At 37.7% G+C, this 18,026-nt stretch overlaps 1 long non-coding RNA gene across 2 annotated transcripts in view; it reads right to left on the bottom strand.

Moving 5' to 3' along the window:
- Nucleotides 1-1,535: 1,535 nt before the first annotated feature.
- Nucleotides 1,536-18,026, bottom strand: part of LOC112670868 (uncharacterized) — a 54,440-nt gene continuing 37,949 nt past the window's right edge. For both annotated transcript variants that reach the window (XR_003143257.3, XR_003143256.3), the window contains exons 3-5: nucleotides 15,287-15,349; nucleotides 5,544-5,665; nucleotides 1,536-2,575 (exon numbers count right to left, since the gene is read on the bottom strand). This is a non-coding gene — a long non-coding RNA (uncharacterized LOC112670868). The remainder of the gene's footprint in view (nucleotides 2,576-5,543; nucleotides 5,666-15,286; nucleotides 15,350-18,026) is intronic.

The raw sequence follows: 18,026 nt of genomic DNA, 5'->3' as shown, positions 1-18,026 counted from the left end.
TACACTAACTTATTCTTCTGTGCCAAAGGAAACTATGCACCAACAGCCTATGAACTGGTCAGAGATACGGCATTTCCATGTTACCAAGTTATTTCTATAGTTAGTGACTGTTCAAAACTGTAAGTATCTCCAAATAAGGAACACTATTCTATTTGTATAACTATCTATTTGTATATATAACTATAGCTATACAAGTAACTTAATGTAAAAAAATAAGAACAGACAATATAAATCCAGTACACTATAAAATCCTTGAGGGAAAGCTAAGACTGCTTCCTTGGCCACGCCCAGCAGAGTTCCTTATACATAGTGGACATGCAATGCATATAATTTTTAAAAATATTTTATTTATTTATTCATGAGATACACAGAGAAGAGAGAGGCAGAGACCCAGGCAGAGGGAGAAGCAGGCTCCACGCAGGGAGCCTGACATGGAACTCGATCCCAGGTCTCCAGGATCATGCCCTGGGCTGCAGGCGGCGCTAAACCACTGCGCCACCGGGGCTACCCAATGCATATAATTTTAACAAATTTTGTAATGTTTAGTACAGAAGAACCAGTTTCTCTAAAGCTCACAATATGCATACACATACATGCACACTTACACACCTATGTCTCTTTTGAAGAGGAAATATGATCAGATCCAGATATTTAGAAAACCTACTCCCTGCCTCAATTTCAGCTAACCTTCTCTAACTAAACCGAGACTGAGAAACATCTCAGCAATTTCCCAAAAAAGTAAACACCTAAATCCATCTTTTAAAAAGTGAGTCCAAATTCTTCAAACAATCTCAATGCGACATAATTCCTAGTGTGAAAAAAAGATGAACAGAGTTCATGTTCTAGTGAATGTCCTAAGGCAGTGTGCCTGTGGCTGTTCTATATTTTACTTCCTTGCCTTTTTATTTGGGGAGGGGTATTCAGTGATGACCAGAACCACAGGTCTAGGGACAAATTGAAGACATGTTATTTCTTCCTCACAGAAGACCTAGTCATGAAAGATTTTAGAATAGTGCTGTGAGAATCTACTTTGAAAATGAAAGAATATTTATTGAATCTTCAATATAATAATTATGTTTTTTCTACCAGCTCCTCAACAGTGAGGAGTGAGTACCTCTTAAATTCAATGCTTGTGTCCAAATGACTCATGAGTCTAGAGACAAGAATATCAGTATCTTAAGAACCACTTTTTGAAAGTCTCCCTGAGGCTATCCAAGTGTATTAATAGCCAAGACATGTGCTGGGATACTGTCAAATGAGCGTTTAAGGTGAAAAGGACCCTATTTATCTTACCTGAAAAATGATTTTAGAAGACGAGTATTTAGCTTCGTTTATTGACTTTTTGAACTTTCTAACAGCTGGTAGACTTCTTGTGCCTAGTTTTGCAATCTTCTGCTCTTTCTCCCAACCTTCTAAACACTATATTTTTATAAGATTATTATTTCTGTGAGCTGAGATTGGAAAATGTTTTATCGAGAAGCATTTTCAGTTGCCTACAACTTGGTGAAAAGATACTTACTCTTGTTGCTGAGATTTTGCACCGTTATGGTATTTGGAGAAATATTGATTAATATGAGCATATTTTAAAACTGCTTATAGTTCACCAGTCAACTTTTAACCTTTCTTTAGACTGCAGTCTCCTAGCAAGATGCACGAAGGAGTGTTTTTGTTACTAGTTCTTCATCTTTCCTCTACCATTTTTTTTTTCAATCTGTTCTAAATTTTTCCACTTGGGAAAAAACTTTACATTTTTATGCTCAGAGGCCTAAAGTGATTTGAAACAACAACCACCAGAAGCACACACACAGACACACACACACACACAACAGAAAGATGACAAAACGTATGGGAAGACATGAATGTATTTCAAGCATTCCGGGCATACTAATTTTCCCATGGTTTAACAAATACCCAAGTGAACAATATATGTATAAGTCAGGAAACAGATACAGGTCATTCCTATTTATAAAATCTCTGGAAATCTTAATCACTATTATTGCCATTCACCAAGGGACTTCATTCTTATGATTCCCAAAGAAAATAATTTTAGTTTCTACCACTAAAAAAATATGTCGTACAAAGTACATTTGCAGGAACAACATGGACAAGTTAGGAATGATATATGGACATTAATCTTGTAATTTTAAACACTGTACTGATTACATTATCAGCCATTAACTACTAAGTTACTTACGTCACTCTATATCAGGGAATTCAGATCCTTCCCAAATACAAAAGGGTCTAGAAAAATAATGCGTCCCTGTTCTTTATCTTTCTATACACTATCTCAACAATCTCTCTTGAGAAGCTGTTTCCCCGGTTACCCTTTGCTGCACAACAGATTACCACAAAACTCAGTGGACTGCTTTAATAAAACAATTCCTACACTGATTTTTGCCAGGCTCATTCATGTGACTGAGTCAGCTGGAAGATAAGAGCGACCAGAAGACCTAATGTGGCCTTACTCCCAAGCCTGGTACTTGGTCTGGCTGTCACCTGGAAGCCTCAGTTCACCAAATAGCTTCGCATCCTTCAATAAACAAGTCTCTTCCAGTAGAGGTCTCAGGGTAGCATTCTGGGAATACAAAAGGCAGAAATTGCAAATCTTCTGAAGAAAATTCACAAAATATCATCACTTCTGTCACATTCCGCAGGTCCAACAATTTTCAAGATCAGCCCAGATTCAAGATGTAGAGAAAAAGACTCTATTTCTGGATGGAAGGAACAGCAAAGTAATATTGCAAAAGATGCTGGAGGAATTTATGGTCATTAAACCACCTACCACACCTGGTTAGAAAGGCCAACTTCCCAGTTCATGGAGCAGGGGGACATTTCATCGCAGACATTGGACTATGTGTGTCAAGCATTTAAAAAACATGTTGTACAATACTATAAATATTAAATATTCCACACAATTTTCAAGTAGAGTAATCTAGAACTATGGCAAATAATTTTCTCCTGGTCAAACCAAGAACTTGATGTCACAAGACTCAGGCTTCAATCCAATATTTCCTATTGTGTGACTAATAAGAAAATTCAGTGGTCAGAATTCAGCTCAAAATAGGCTTATTAGGCCACAATTTCTAAACTAGACAGTGTTTTGAATGCTCTTTTGAACAAGTGCTATATGCCAAGAGATATGAGATAGGCCTATATGAGCTAGGCTTTGGATGGCAAAAACCAGTAAGGGCATACTGAAACAGTAGAGATTTGCCACAGGTATTTTGAAAGAACAGAAGAAAGGAATCTCATCCACCTTAACCTAGAAGACAATTGAAATAATGATTTGACCACCATAAAGATACATCTCTGTTTTCATCCTTTGTATTATACTTTTCAAATGTCAGATTATGTCTACAGAAACTATAAGAAAAGCATCAATTTTTTTTTAAGCCATGTAAACAAAACAGGTTGGGTAAAATTCAGATCCACTTCACGTTATTTAAATCCCAGTGATAGCATCTACATTATACAGGCTAGTAAACTTTCACCAGCTATGCCTTGATGTATGTGAAGATAGATAAGGACACCTGGGTAGCTTGGTGGTTAAGTGTCTGCCTTCGGCCCAGGGCGTGATCCTGGAGTCCCGGGATTGTGTCCCATATTGGGCTCCCTGCATGGGCCTGTTTCTCCCAATGTCTCTGCCTCTCTCTCTCTGTGTCTCTCATGAATAAATAAATAAAATCTTTAAAAATAAATAAAGATAGGCAAATAACATAATAGTATTTATTCTATGTAATTCAAAGATCTCCATCATATATGCACTATAAATAACACTGGTCGTTAATACTATAAGTACTTTTTAATTTTACCTCATTATAGCAAATACTTACAAAACACAGCTTCCTGTCCCTTTCCTTCTAGGTAAAGAATCTCTAGATTACAGAGAGGGTCATTTTCTACACATATGCATATGTCTTTGTGCACTGGAAGTAGAAGATTTCTTTCAATTTTAAATGTTTCCCTTGGACAATGATCAATTTTTTGTGAGTGGTATTTTATCTTTTAATTTATTTTAACTGCTTGAAATGGACCAGCTGCAGAGTGGGAAGTGTGTTGACATTTATCTGAAGTCTTATCTTTATTAAATCACTTGTATTATTGCACTACATAAACAACTTAATAAACACAGCAAATACTTATCTAGCTAGAGTCAGTAAGTCTATTGAGCCAGCCAATTTACTCTTAATTTTCTGAAAAAGATAAAACGTCTGGTATCAGTTGAGTCACTGGGGAAATTAAGTCTTCAGTTATCAAATCTGTTACCAAATCCAAAGTACCCCCCATGAGTACTTGGAGGGCTTTTGATTCTTTCTTTTCTATAGACACTCAATGGAACTGTATAGTGACCTTTCTACTCATTCCACTTGACAAATGTAAACAGTCAGAAAGGCTTCTTTTTTTACCCTCCTACAATACCCCAATAACTTTCAGTTGCCCTTTGCCATACTTGATATTAGCAAGAGATTATTGTTTTTTCTTCAAATATGCACATCCACAATCATCATGAAGAACAGTTAGATAGGGTTTTCCCAAATGAAGTCAATGTAAGGCTTATAATGTTCTTTGTGGTCTGTGCTGTCCAGTATGGTAGCCATTGGCCATGTTAAAATTTAAACTAATTTAAAATTGAGATTAATTAAAATTACATAAAATTTAAAATTCTATTTCTCTGTCACACTAGCTATATCTCAAGTGCTTAGTAGCCATATGTGGCTAGGGGCTCCTGATTGGATATCACAGAGATAGAACATTTCCTTCATCAAAGCAAGTTCTATGGGATAATCCTAGTCTAAATAACCGAAAAAAATGACCGATACATAGTATAGTCTGAAAAATTCCATTTTCTTTTATTCTATGGCTATTATTTCCAATCATATTTTAAGGTACTTTTTATTGCATATTTTTAAAATGCAAAACAAGTATATTGAAGACTATCTGTCCCACTTCTCAATACAATTCCCTTCCTCCCCTATGGAAACCTCTATACTGAAGTTAATGAGCAACTCTCCCACCCGTTTTTAAAATGCATTTTTCCTAAATTATAGTAGCATTTTAAAATTTTATATTAATAACAATCTGATTAAAAATTTTCAGACACTTGAATTTAGAAATTTATGCATGTTAATAGTTTGTTAAGTATTCCATTGTACATAGGTCTCAGATCATTTTGTTTTCCACTCCATGAATATACCCTATTTATTCAGGTATATTTAACCTTATATTTATTTTTAAAATATTTCCCTTCTCAGGAACAGCCATTGATGTGGTTAGGTGATCAGGATAGAAAAAGATAAGGGAATAAAAATTAAATTTAATTTGACAAGTATATCTCTTGCTACTCACAGCCAGGTAAAGACCTGGGTAATCAGGTGCTATTAAACATAAAGGCTTCTATGCTTCTCTCCCCCAAAAACTATTTATTTAAAAGACAGCAAACATTTGCAGAGATTAAAGGTATAAAATAATGAAACTTCTCAGTGAAAAAAGAGAATTCATAATGTTGTCTTTTCATAGTTTCGAGTAATGCTTCTTATACTTACTTTTTTGCTCTACTAGAGGAGAGGAATATTATCTGTCATGTGGTGAAAGGTGCTTGAATGAACCCCCAATGGCAGGCTCAAGTAGTAATCATCCTGTAACCAGTATGATCCAACTCATCTTCCTGACAAACAACAACATAAAAAGCTAAGTATTTATCTTTAATATTCAAATTAGTCACTTGAATTCTTACCGCATTTGGGTTAGACGGCCTCCTTCCTGTGACATGCAAACGTCAGATTTCTTAGTTTGAGGATGGAAATTGTATTTCCAGTTCTCTCCAAGACAGAACTGGAGAATATGTTAAACACATCTCAGATCCTTGTTGTCCTCTGCATGTTCTGTCTCCAGGATTTGGCAGCCATATTCAAAATAGGCCATCCATACAATCAGAAGCTATCTGTCTTGAGTTATTGTATGCCAAGTACTTTACACATATTTTATCTAAGCCCAATAGAAACCCACAGAAGAATGCATATTTTTTATAGATTTTTATTTATTTATTTGAGAGAGTGAGAGAGAGCATGAGCAGGTGGAGGGACAGAGCGAAAGGGAGGAGCAGACCCCTTGCTGAGCAGGGAGCCTGATGCAGGGCTCAATCCCAGGACACTGAGCAGATGCTTAACCGATTGAGTCATCCAGGCCTCCCTGAAGTGAAAGCTCCTTTAATACCAATTTTCCAATAGTTATTGAGTGATATATTTAATTAAATAATTCAGAAAAATAGATTCCAGGCCATTTTGACCAAATTAGCTATGTGAACCTGGCAACAATAATAATGACCACAACTCTTTGTAGTATTTTATTAAACAAAACAACTCCATCACTTACAGCCTCCATTGTCTCATCTATACAACTGGAAGATTAAATTAGATGATCCTTAAGGTTTCTTCCAAGGCGGGGCAGCCCCAGTGGCTCAGCGGTTTAGCGCTGCCTTCAGCCCAGGGCATGATCCTGGAGACTCGGATGGAGTTCCATCAACCTCCCTGCATGGAGTCTGCTTCTCTCTCTGCCTGTGTCTCTGCCTCTCTCTCTGTGTCTCTCATGAATAAATAAATAATTTTTTTTAAAAAAAGTTTTCTTCCAAGGCTAAGATTGTGTGAATCTAAATGAAAAAAAATCATTAACAAGTGTTGAATAAGATACATTTGTTATAATAAGGCTTCTACCAAAGAGAGAGAGAGAAAACAAATCCCTATACACAAGAATCCAATAATCTAAAGTACCAGCAAGTCACAAATACAAAAGATGAAATAGAGGGATAAACACATATGACATACTTTTTAAATCTAGTGAATGGCAAAAGTTCAAATAAAGAAATACTGGAAAATGTGAATTATAATTCAACATTCAGTTATATACTGATATAGCCTTGTTTTTAACAAGAGACTGAAAGCGCTATGAGAGCAAGAACTATTTCTTTTTGGTTTGCACCTCACCACTGTACACCTAGAATTGTGATTCACAGCAAATAATCGCTCAATAAACCTTCTGACCAGATAAATGAATGGATTAACAGACATTATTAAATAAATTGAGGGGGGAAATGTTGGGTAGCAGGAAGAGCAGCAGCCTCCACGCAGCCCAGCCTCACAAAAGCTCTGGGCACCAGGCATCTGGCATGTGCCCTCCTCACTGCCCACAGGTCCAAGGGGGAAGGTCAGTGCAGCCAAAGGGGCCATGAAGGAGGAACTCTAGAGATCCGCAAGGGTGTCAGCTAAACCTGCTCCTGCAAGAGTGGCAACAAAACCCAAAATGGCAGCAGCAGGGAAGGTTAAATCTTCAGACAAAAGAGTGAAACAAAAGGGAAGAAGAGAACAAAGGGAAAGCAGGTGAAGTGCCTAACCAAGAAACTCAAGAAAACAGAAGTAAAAATGAGGAAAGTCCAGTCCCTGACGAAGCAGCAAGGAAAGAAGCCAGTCTGATTAACATCACCCAGCACGGGATCCCTGGGTGGCTCAGTGGTTGAGGGTTGAGCGCCTGCCTTCGGCCCAGGGCGTGATCCTGGAGTCCCGGATGGAGTCCCATCAGGCTCCCTGCATGGAGTCTGCTTCTCTCTGCCTGTGTCTCTGCCTCTCTTTCCATTTCTCTCATGAATAAATAAATAAAATGTTTAAAAAAAATCACCCAGCATGTCATATCAGTCCTTGTCTTGTCTCCTTGTCTCCCTTTCTGATGATCCAGAGGAATATTCTTACCAATTATTTTGTAGATGGGTGTTCTTTAGTGAAAACACTTTGAATAAGGAGTGCATCCAACCTCATCCTACTTTTGTAAGTGCGAGCACTTTTTTTAAGAGGCAAAATCATTTGCTTGTTGTTTATGTTTTGGTACAACCATAACATAATGACATACTGAATTATTCCAGGCTTTGACTGTCTTGCATGTCAGCTTAACATTCCATACATTAGGGGAAGGCTAGTTTTTACACCTGTAATACAAGCATACTGAAAGGCAATTTGGAGTCGCAGTGTGCATTTAATAGGTCTTGAACATGTTAAGTCAACTCTATTCCCATGTGGTTTTTAATAGAATTACTCCAGAAAGAAAACCTCTCCTTGATCTTGGCTCTCCCTGTCAGAACTGCGTATCCTCTGTCACACATTCACTGTCATCATAGTCCAATTTTTCTAATAACTTTGTTTATGTGCCGTGAAAGCCTGAAATTTGGGGCATGTAGTATACATATTACATTGTGAATTAGTGGGACCTATAATGTAACAGCTAATCAATATGTGAAGACATTGGTACTTGATATCCTCTTGAAGAAGATCTGCTTATAAATTTTGAGCTGGAAAGTCACTCGAATCACTGTTTAGAAAAGAATCACAACTACAGGACTTTTAAATTTTTCAATATGACTTTTAAGAAGTGTATAAATTGAAATATCTATGTACTAGTCCTCAAAATAACCAATAAAACCTCAATTATGAAAGAAAGGACAGAGAAAGAAAGAAAGAAAGATCCTTGATATCTCCACTAAGCACCTTGTGGGGCCCCTATGCAGCAAGAAAAATAGTAAAAGTATAATTTACTGAAGCCAGTTTACAGAGGGTGAGAGATGGAGCTTAACATCTGTTCACTTATTACAAGGGAGCTAAGAATACCTACCTATCTTAGTCTGTTAGAACTTCTATAACAAAATGCCATCAACTAGTGGCTTAAACAACAAACATTAATTTCTCAGAGTCTGGAAGCTGGAAAGTCCAAAATCAAGGTATTGCAGATTCGGGTCTTGGCGAGGGCCTTACTCCTGAATTGCCATCTTCTTGTATCCTTGCATGGCAGAGAACAGAGGGAGAAAGCAAGCTCTCTCATGTCCCTTTTTATAAGGGCACTAATTTCATCATGAGGACTTTACTCTCATAACCTACTTACCTCCCAAAGGCCCATGACTAATACCATCACATGAGGGATTAGGATTTCACAAGATGACTTTGGGGTGCAGAGCAAACATTCAGTCTAGCACTAGCTCAATGGGCTCTTGCTATGTAGCTTCATTGGTATGTTTGTTATTAAAAGGTCATCCTCCTCCAGCCTGACATTGGCAGGCTGATGAGAGAATGATGGTGGAGGACCGGAAGAGAAGGGATGTTTCTGGGTGGGGGCCCATTGGGCAGATGCACTGGATTAAGTGCGATCACCAGAAGTGATGAGCACTCTCAGTGCCATGTGGATGTCTTCCTGCGGGCATTTCTTCAGGCCATCCTCAGGGACTGGCAGCTGTCCTCATCAGAAGTTTTCACCATTGTAGACTAAGGACCCATTTTCCCAGCTGTCCACCGGGCATTGCCCAGTAAGACCTGTAACCCTGCCTTGAGACTTAACTAGGCTCCATGCTAACTGCCCAGTGTACAACTAGCAAGCATCTTACAGGAGAGAGTGGGTATGATAGTGTCAAGGCAAAAGCCCACCCCCACTCCATTGACCAGCCAATCAGGGAACCTATCTCAGGTATGAGAAAGTTTTTAAATCTAAGATACTTCAACAGATTATCTATACTATGTGTTTCCAAAAGAAAAAGAATCCATAGCCATAAAAACTCTACATATACATTCACCATTGACATTAAATATGTTATTATTAACCAAAAATTTCCATCACCAACACAACAACAACAAAAACCAATTAGCAAATCAGAATAATGGTGGGTGTTTATTCTAAATTGTTTATTTGCTCTTATGGCTAATTGTAGCTAGCATTTTAAAAAATGTCAACACTGTATGGAAGCTTTTTAGAGCAGTAATTTGACACAGAAAACATTTAAATAATCTTTACTCATTTCCACATTTTATGAATGGGAAACTGGGGTCTGGAGGGGTTAAATAACTTGTGGCCAGGCTGGGAACATACCTCCCTTTCACCACAGACTCAACCATTTTTCTGGCAAGCAGTTTTTTCTATTGCCCAAGAAAGAAAGGTGTATGATTTTTCAAACAGCTGGAAAATTTCTGACTGTGGAGAATATTTTGATTCTCTGTGAACTCATCAAGCCATGTCTATTTTTCATAACATGCTTAAATCATAAAAGAAGGGGAAAAAAGCAAGTACTTCTGTACTTCCAAAAATGCATAGTAGTACCACATGGCCTCTAAACATCTAAAAAAATTTTAGCTGTGTTGCTCTGACTACAAAAATACACGTGCACATGTGCACACACACGTACACACAATCTGTGTATAAGAAACCTGAACCAGGAAAATTTTGGTAGCTTTAAATAAATTAATGAGACTTTTAGAACCACATGAATGTGACCAACACATTCATTTAGAATGACCCCTTTGTCTCTTACTGCCAAATAAGGTTTAAGAGATGATGTCCTTAAAGCAGTTCAAGAACATCTTGAAGGAGAATTAAGAAATGGGTGATAGAAGTCCCTTATCTTGATTCTTACTAAATAAAGCTCCAGCTATAATTATCACTATAGACAGATGAAAAAGATGAACTCACTTCCATCAGAATTAATGTGTGGGTGCAGGAGTCATCAGGCCTCAGTAGCAATTATGGAATCCTGGTGCTAATCTAGCTCAGTGACCTCAGGCAATAATACCATTTCTCTGAGTCTGTTTCTTCAACTGCAAAATGAGGGTAATAACAGTAACTTCTTCCCAGGATTGTTGTAAGGATTAAAGGAGTGATCTGTGAGTACTAAGAGTCTGTGTTCCCCACCAAAAAAAAAAAATATATATATATATATAATATATATATTATATATATATTATATATATATATATACTGAAGTCCCAATTCCTGGTAACTGTAACTGTGACCTAATTTGGAAAAATAGGGTCTTTGCAAATATAACCAAATTAAGATGATGAATTAAGGTGGGTCTTTAGCCATTATGATTAGTATTCTTCTAAGAGGAGAAGACCTACAGAAGGAAGAAATGCCTGTGAAGACAGAGGCAGAGATTGGTGTTATGCTGCCACAAACCAAAACACCTGAGCTACCAGGAACCAGAAGAGACCAGGAAGGATCTTCCCCTAGAGTCTTTGGCAGGACCTTGGCCCTGCCAACAACTTTGGTTTAGGCTTCTAGTCTCTAGAACTTTAAAAACATAAATTTTTGTTGTTTCAAGTCTCCAGTTTGTGGTATTTGGTTATAGAAGCCCTAGAACACTAATTCAGTAAGGTTTTGACATAGTGCTTGGCACTGAGTAAGAGCTCAGTATATTATTACTCAAGAGTGATGTGTATTTTGCTTTATACAGGGAGTGATAAATCATACATTATGTTATAAATCATATCATAAGCTTCAGGGTATTCCTTTAGCAAAGATCCCCAGGGACATTGCCTTTCCAGCTTCCAGGGCTCTTAAGAGCTACCGTGTCCTATCAAGGAAGTACTACCACTTGTTACATAGTAGGAAAGTCTGTGGAATCCCTTCTGGTCCAAGGTCCAACCCAAGGTATTTATTTCTAGCTCATTCTCAAATCCTCACAACTGCAATTTCCCTCAGAATTACCAATGGCATCCTACAAAAAGTGTTGGATTCCCATTGGTGTGTGGAAAATCCACACATCCACTTGTGGCCACAAGATTCTGCTTAAACAAATTGGCTTTTTTGTTTTGTTTAAAGATTTTTTATTTTATTTATTCATGAGAGACACAAAGAAAGAGAAGCAGAGACATAGGTAGAGGGAGAAAGCAGGCTCCATGCAGGGAGCCCGATGTGGGACTCGAACCCAGGACTCCAGGATCACAACCTGAGCTGAAGTCAGATGTTCAGCCGCTGAGCCACCCAGGCATCCCTACCTAAACATACTGAAACACACCTTCCGCACACCCCCTGCCCACCTTTCAGAGTGCCCTTAGACATTTTAAATTAGAGAAAAGCCTTCAGAACTAAGCAAATGTATATAGATTCTTCCAATTATTAGTTACTCATAGATTCTCAAAAGATCATTCTTTGCAAAATTCAGGTTAAATCTGGATTTCCATAAATTGGATTTTCTTTTTCATTTGAAATTTTATTTATTTATTTAAAGAGAGAGAGAAGAGGGGAAAGGGAGAGGGAGAAGGTCAAGCAGACTCAGTGTTGAGCACAAGGCCCTACACAAGGCTCGATTGTGCAACTTGTAGATCGTGACTTGAGCCAAAACCAAGAGTCAACCAACGCTGGATCAACTGAGCCACCCAGGTGCCCCTACATTGGGTTTCCTTAAAGCAGGTTATGTCTGTGCAGCAGCTGTGAGGAGAAATTGTTCTGATGGGCCTATCTAGTTCTTTCAGCTTATTATAGGAGCATGCATGGATTCCATTTAAAAAAATACCTAAGAAGGCATGAGCAGGCCAGTTGTTAATTGTTTCTTCCTTTACTTTTTACAGATCAGCATCACACAAGGCAGCAATCCTAGGCTGGGGAGATCAAGTCAAGCTTGGATGCAATATTTCGAGGAGATTTCAGTAAATCAGCAGAGTTCACCAGTTAACACAGCTGCCTCTTGACCATGCGGTCCCAAAGGAAACTGCATATGGGGAATTCAAAACTTTTCACAACACTTTCTATGAAAATCCTTGGAAACTGCTAAATCTTCTCTTGACTGTTGGAAAATGGATTCACCAAAAAGCTTTATTTGGTTGGGGGGGTGGGGGGTGCAGGCAAGGGAGAGGAAGGGATGGGGGAGGGGAGGGGAGACTAGGGCTTCAGCAGGATAGTTTGGGGGTAGAAAAGCAGGATTCTAGAAAGGGTTGGAATAGTAATTTATCTTTATCCTAATCCCTCCGTATTCCATCACATCCATAGCGAAACTCACATTTACCTCATGTGCAGAACTCACTTTTACTTCAAAGGGAATTCCACCTTTTCCAGGAATAAAAAAGCTATGAGGCACACTCGTTATGAAAAACAATCCTAGAAACATGATGTAAACCCCAGAAGTAATGCAAACTTGATAGCACTGGTGCATGCATTTCCATTTTAGGTCAGAACACCAAGATGAAGTCCTAATCGTGTTCCAATTCATTTTGACCTGAAGTAGATTAGCAATTGGATTTTGAAAAATGTGTGCCACGCTACATTGTTAAATCACTGTAAATCAAGGGATGATGAACTAACCTGATGTTAATTGTGAATATTGCTTCCAGGCCTCATTTCTTTAACAATGTAGAACTATGCTTTATTTTCAATAGCTTTTCCAATATGCTTAATTGCATATTATAACTGAAGCTCTTTGTAAAATTCTAAAGCCTTATCTATTAAAGCCTTATCTATTAAACATTCTTCCATTATTATTTAACTACATTCAATTCTTACACAGAAAATCTTCCCATTTACTACTCTCAAATAAAACTTTAGTAATTCTGTTTTTCTGAAAAAGAAAAAAAGATCTTTACAAAGCCCAATAAACTCCTCTCTTCTCCCTTTGATTGATAGAGATTTTTATCTGATAACACAACTCAGCAAATATCCGCTTTAGTAAGTACTAAATATAAAACACAGGAACATTTATTATTGGAATACCTCTAAATCCTTCATTGAATAGATCCTAATACTAAAAGCATTTTCAAAGTAAAAGGGGAAAAGACATAATAATCTTGTTATTACATTCTTTTCTTTACACTGGACAAAAAATTCCATCACCCACTGTATTAGCACTTTTCCAAGCCAAGTTGCTAATGATTTCTGACCTCTGCCCTTGGGTGCTTTCCAAGGGATTTCGAGGGATATATCACCTTGACTGGTATGCGATGTAACTATTTAGTAGAGCTATGAAAGTAACTATACGCTCCTTATCCTGGGGCTTAATGGGATCCAGGCTTGATATCATGAGCATTATTTAATAACTCAACATTCAAACTCTTTGCTTTATGAAGTTCAGCACTTTATTTTTTTTTCTTTTTTTTAAATTTTTATTTATTTATGATAGTCACACAGAGAGAGAGAGAGAGGCAGAGACACAGGCAGAGGGAGAAGCAGGCTCCATGCATGGAGCCCGACGTGGGATTCGATCCAGGGTATCCAGGATCGCGCCCTGGGCCAAAGGCAAGCGCTAAACCACTGCGCCACCCAGAGATCCCGAAGTTCAGCACTTTAACACATGCTGACCACTTGTTGCTTTTGCTGAGAATCTCCATAGCCTCCCAAACACAGAATATGCTTCCTACTCATTCAACAAATATTTGTTGAGTACGTACTATGTGCCCCGTCCTAGAATATGATGGTGAACCAAATAAACCCACTCCTTGTGGAGTGTAGAGTGAGAGCCTTTCCAGGAAATTGCACAGCATTCAGGCTCTCTTAAAATTTCCGTGTAGACTCCCTACTACATTTAGCTACTTTTCGTTCACCTGAAATTCTGGGCATTTTTTTTTTTTAGTCATTTCAAGTCCCTGTGCTTATAACACAGTATTACATTTATGTGGGAGAAAGGCTGAAGAAGTCCAAATAATTCAGTTTGTTGTGAAGACGTTGTATTATACATGAAACAATATTTCTAGATCATACTTTTCTCAGACAATTTAAATTTATGAGAGAGCACTGAATTCCATGTTACCACTGTAGTGTTTTAGAACCATCATCTTGTTACATGACTTTACTTCATTGTTTCTCATGAATTGGAGGTGGAAGGGAGGCGGGAGAGAATTAAGAAACTTAGCAACTCTGTTTTAAGGTATCACAAGCATTTTTTGCTATGTGTCCCCACAGTACTCAACACATACATCTATATATTGCATATTATTTTCTATAACCTGCCTTTTCCATTCCAATTTCCAATTTCTACCCTGTAATTTCTAAGTACACATAATTACTACTTCAGGTGTTAAATTCTACATTTGAAAGTATCTACACCCCAGCCCTCCAAAACAAAAGACATCCACTAGCTAGATACAATTACCACATTATAAAATGTGCAAATTTTAGCAATAATCATGATCTAAGAATATTCAAACATAGACACTCTTCTTCAAGGAGCTTAATTTAAAAGGCCTAATGGTGAAATCCAGGCTTTGTTTCAACAATTTTGACTTCAGTGTATATCTTTAATAAATGACCAATTTCCAAATGTTAAGAAACAGAAAATATTTAACCAAAAAAGCAAGTGTTACTATGTGAATATTTACAACCTTTCAGCATCCTTGTAGGGGAGAGTCTTTATCTCCCTGATTCTCAGTTCAATGTCCATTTATTTAATCAGTAGGGAAATAGATTTTTTGCACTCTGACTACCACGAGGCATTGTTCTAGGTGTTGAAGATAATGTTGCAGGAAATAAAAACAACTTACTGCCCCATGAAGCTTACCTTCTAATGGGAGAAGCAGACCGGCCCTTTGCTCTTCTCACTTAGTTACATGGGCAGGGACTCCTGCAAGGCATTAATGTTGATAGGCAATGCTGAATTTGTCTTTGTTATGAATAGTTTACTACATTTATTTTTTTTAAAAAGATTTTATTTATTTATTCATGAGAGACAGAGAGAGAGAGAGAGAGAGAGAGGCAGAGATAGAGGGAGAAGCGGGCTCCATGCAGGAATCCCAGAGTTCCAGGACCACACCCTGAGCCAAAGACACACGCTCAACCACTGAGCCACCCAGGCATCCCAGTTTACTACATTTAATATGTAGTTTGAATATGGCAATTTACCACCGCCATCTACCAGTGGTCTCCAGGTAATATTTTGTTGGCAATAATGTCCATACAAATACTGTTGAGATTTAGTAATTCTATAAATGGAAATAATAATGGAAGAGCATGGTATGTATTCTCATCAACCTGATTTAAAGGAAACCAATCAGGCAGCCTGGGTGGCTCAGCAGTTTAGCTCCACGTTAGCCCAGAGCCTGATTCTGGAGTCCCAGGATTAAGTCCCACATCCGGCTCCCTGCATGGAGCCTGCTTCTCTCTCTGCCTGTCTCTCTGTCTCTGTCTCTCTCTCTGTGTCTCTCATGAATAAATAAATAAAATCTTAAATTAAAAAAAAAAAAAGGAAACCAATCAATTACATCGGAGGGGCAGTTTGACAGAGTTCACATCTGATATCCAGCCTTGACCAGTTGCCTGCGGCTGGCATCCATTCTGACTGATTACAGCCCGTGCTGTGGCAACTGTTAAAGATTTAAATATCACCCTGGCAATGCTTGCCAAAACTTCAGTTAAACATGCCCTTCGACCCAACAATTCCACTCACAAATATAACCTATAGATATACTTACATATATAAGAGAAATAATCTGTGAAAGGATATTTGTTGCAATGCTATTCATACAGCAAGGTATTGGAAAAGACCTAAACGTCCAACAATGGAGGTCTGATTAAATAAATCATAGAACATCCATAGAGTGAATTATTGTGCAGTTTTTTTTTAAAGTATGAGACAGGGGATCCCTGGGTGGCTCAGCGGTTCGTTGCCTTTGGCCTGGGGCGTGATTCTGGGGACCCAGGATCTAGTCCCACATCAGGCTCCGGCATGGAGCCTGCTTCTCCCTCTGCCTATGTCTCTGCCTCTCTCTCTCTATGTCTATCATGAATAAATAAATAAAATCTTTTAAAAAAAAGTATGAGACAAATGTGTGTAATGACATGGAAAACTCTTTTAAAAGCATCGTTTAAAAAACAACTCAAGGTGGTGAACACTGCAATGTGCTACCGTTTATGTATACATGCACACATACGTATATACACACGTAGCTGTAAGTGCAGGAATGTGTTTCTAGAAGTACATTCAAAAAACAGGTAACTAGTTGCTTGCAGGGAGGTGATTAGGTAAATAGCTAGCTACTGGAGAGTAGAGGGAAGACTTTTCACCTCAAATCCTTTTGCTACTTTCTGAATTTTATAATGTGTGTGTACAGCCTGCTTATACTAATTTTTGAAAGAAAGCCAAATATACAGTGTCCCTTATTTTCTTTACATCCAGGGAATAATTTACGCTTATCATGTATTTTAAAATGAGGGACGTAAAAATCAAACATTCTCAGGTAACTTCTACTTTAACCACAAAGTCCACCATGCATATACCTGCTGTGTTTTTTTTTTCTTTTTCCCTCTTTGTCTTGTCATTCTAATAAAATGTTACTAAACTGGATATTCTATATTTCTCATGATATATGATTCAGAAGACTGATAAATAGCTCACACGGAGTTTAGAACCTATCCCTGATTTTTTTCTTCAGGCTTAATTTTGTTAAATAGGATGGAAAGTTACTTGCAAGGCCAGCACACTCCATGATAGAAGCTAGTTCTTAGGGGCTCTGGCTCTGTCAAGATCAAGCCCATTATTCATCCTCTAGCACATTACTTGTCAATTTCTACTCATTCATAGGCATACAGAAAAGACTCAAACCTATTGAACTTGACATTTTGTTTTTAGAAAATTCAGAATTTCTTTAGAAACCACCAAGGGAGACACTTGCAATCTTTTGGAAGGAAGGAGGGAGGAGGAAGGGAGGGGAGAAGTAAGAAACTCAATTTAATTATTTAAGGGCAATGTCTTTAATTTTTCACTTTACTTATTGTCAACCGTTGATGCATATTGACATAAGTACAAATAGATTATTTTCAAAGGCTGTCAGGGAAGATTTTTAATCTATAATAAACAAAGAAAAGTTTGCATCTCCAGAAAAGTAATGAAACTTTGTGTCAAGATAAATTTAGCACTTAACATTTGCTACAGATTTAAATCAATGCAGATAGTGCTAAATAAAACAAAACAAAACAAAAAAAATACAAGGGAAGATTCAGAAACATTGATCACGGCCAAAATACGCCCCAACACTGTTAAGAGGTTTACTTCGGTAATATCTGTGGTCATTGACTAGATCAATGAAACTCATTCTTTCAAGAGCATCCAATTACGGTTTACTGTAGAGTGAGCAGTCTAATAAATCAGCATACTTTACATAGAATTAGACAAAGCTAACATGCAAGTTAATAACACAACATGAAAAACCTAGGATCAACTCCCCTTAGGCCCAGAAAAAATAGTCTTCTGATAAATTATTTAAGTTTGATTCATAGATGCAAACATTTCAAAGCCATGTCTT

The sequence above is a fragment of the Canis lupus genome, chromosome 14 (assembly GCF_003254725.2).
Source record: "Canis lupus dingo isolate Sandy chromosome 14, ASM325472v2, whole genome shotgun sequence".
In the NCBI taxonomy this organism is placed as follows: Eukaryota; Metazoa; Chordata; class Mammalia; order Carnivora; family Canidae; genus Canis; species Canis lupus.
Note: the sequence above shows the minus strand (reverse complement) of the source record. Positions and strands in the feature narration are given on the sequence as shown.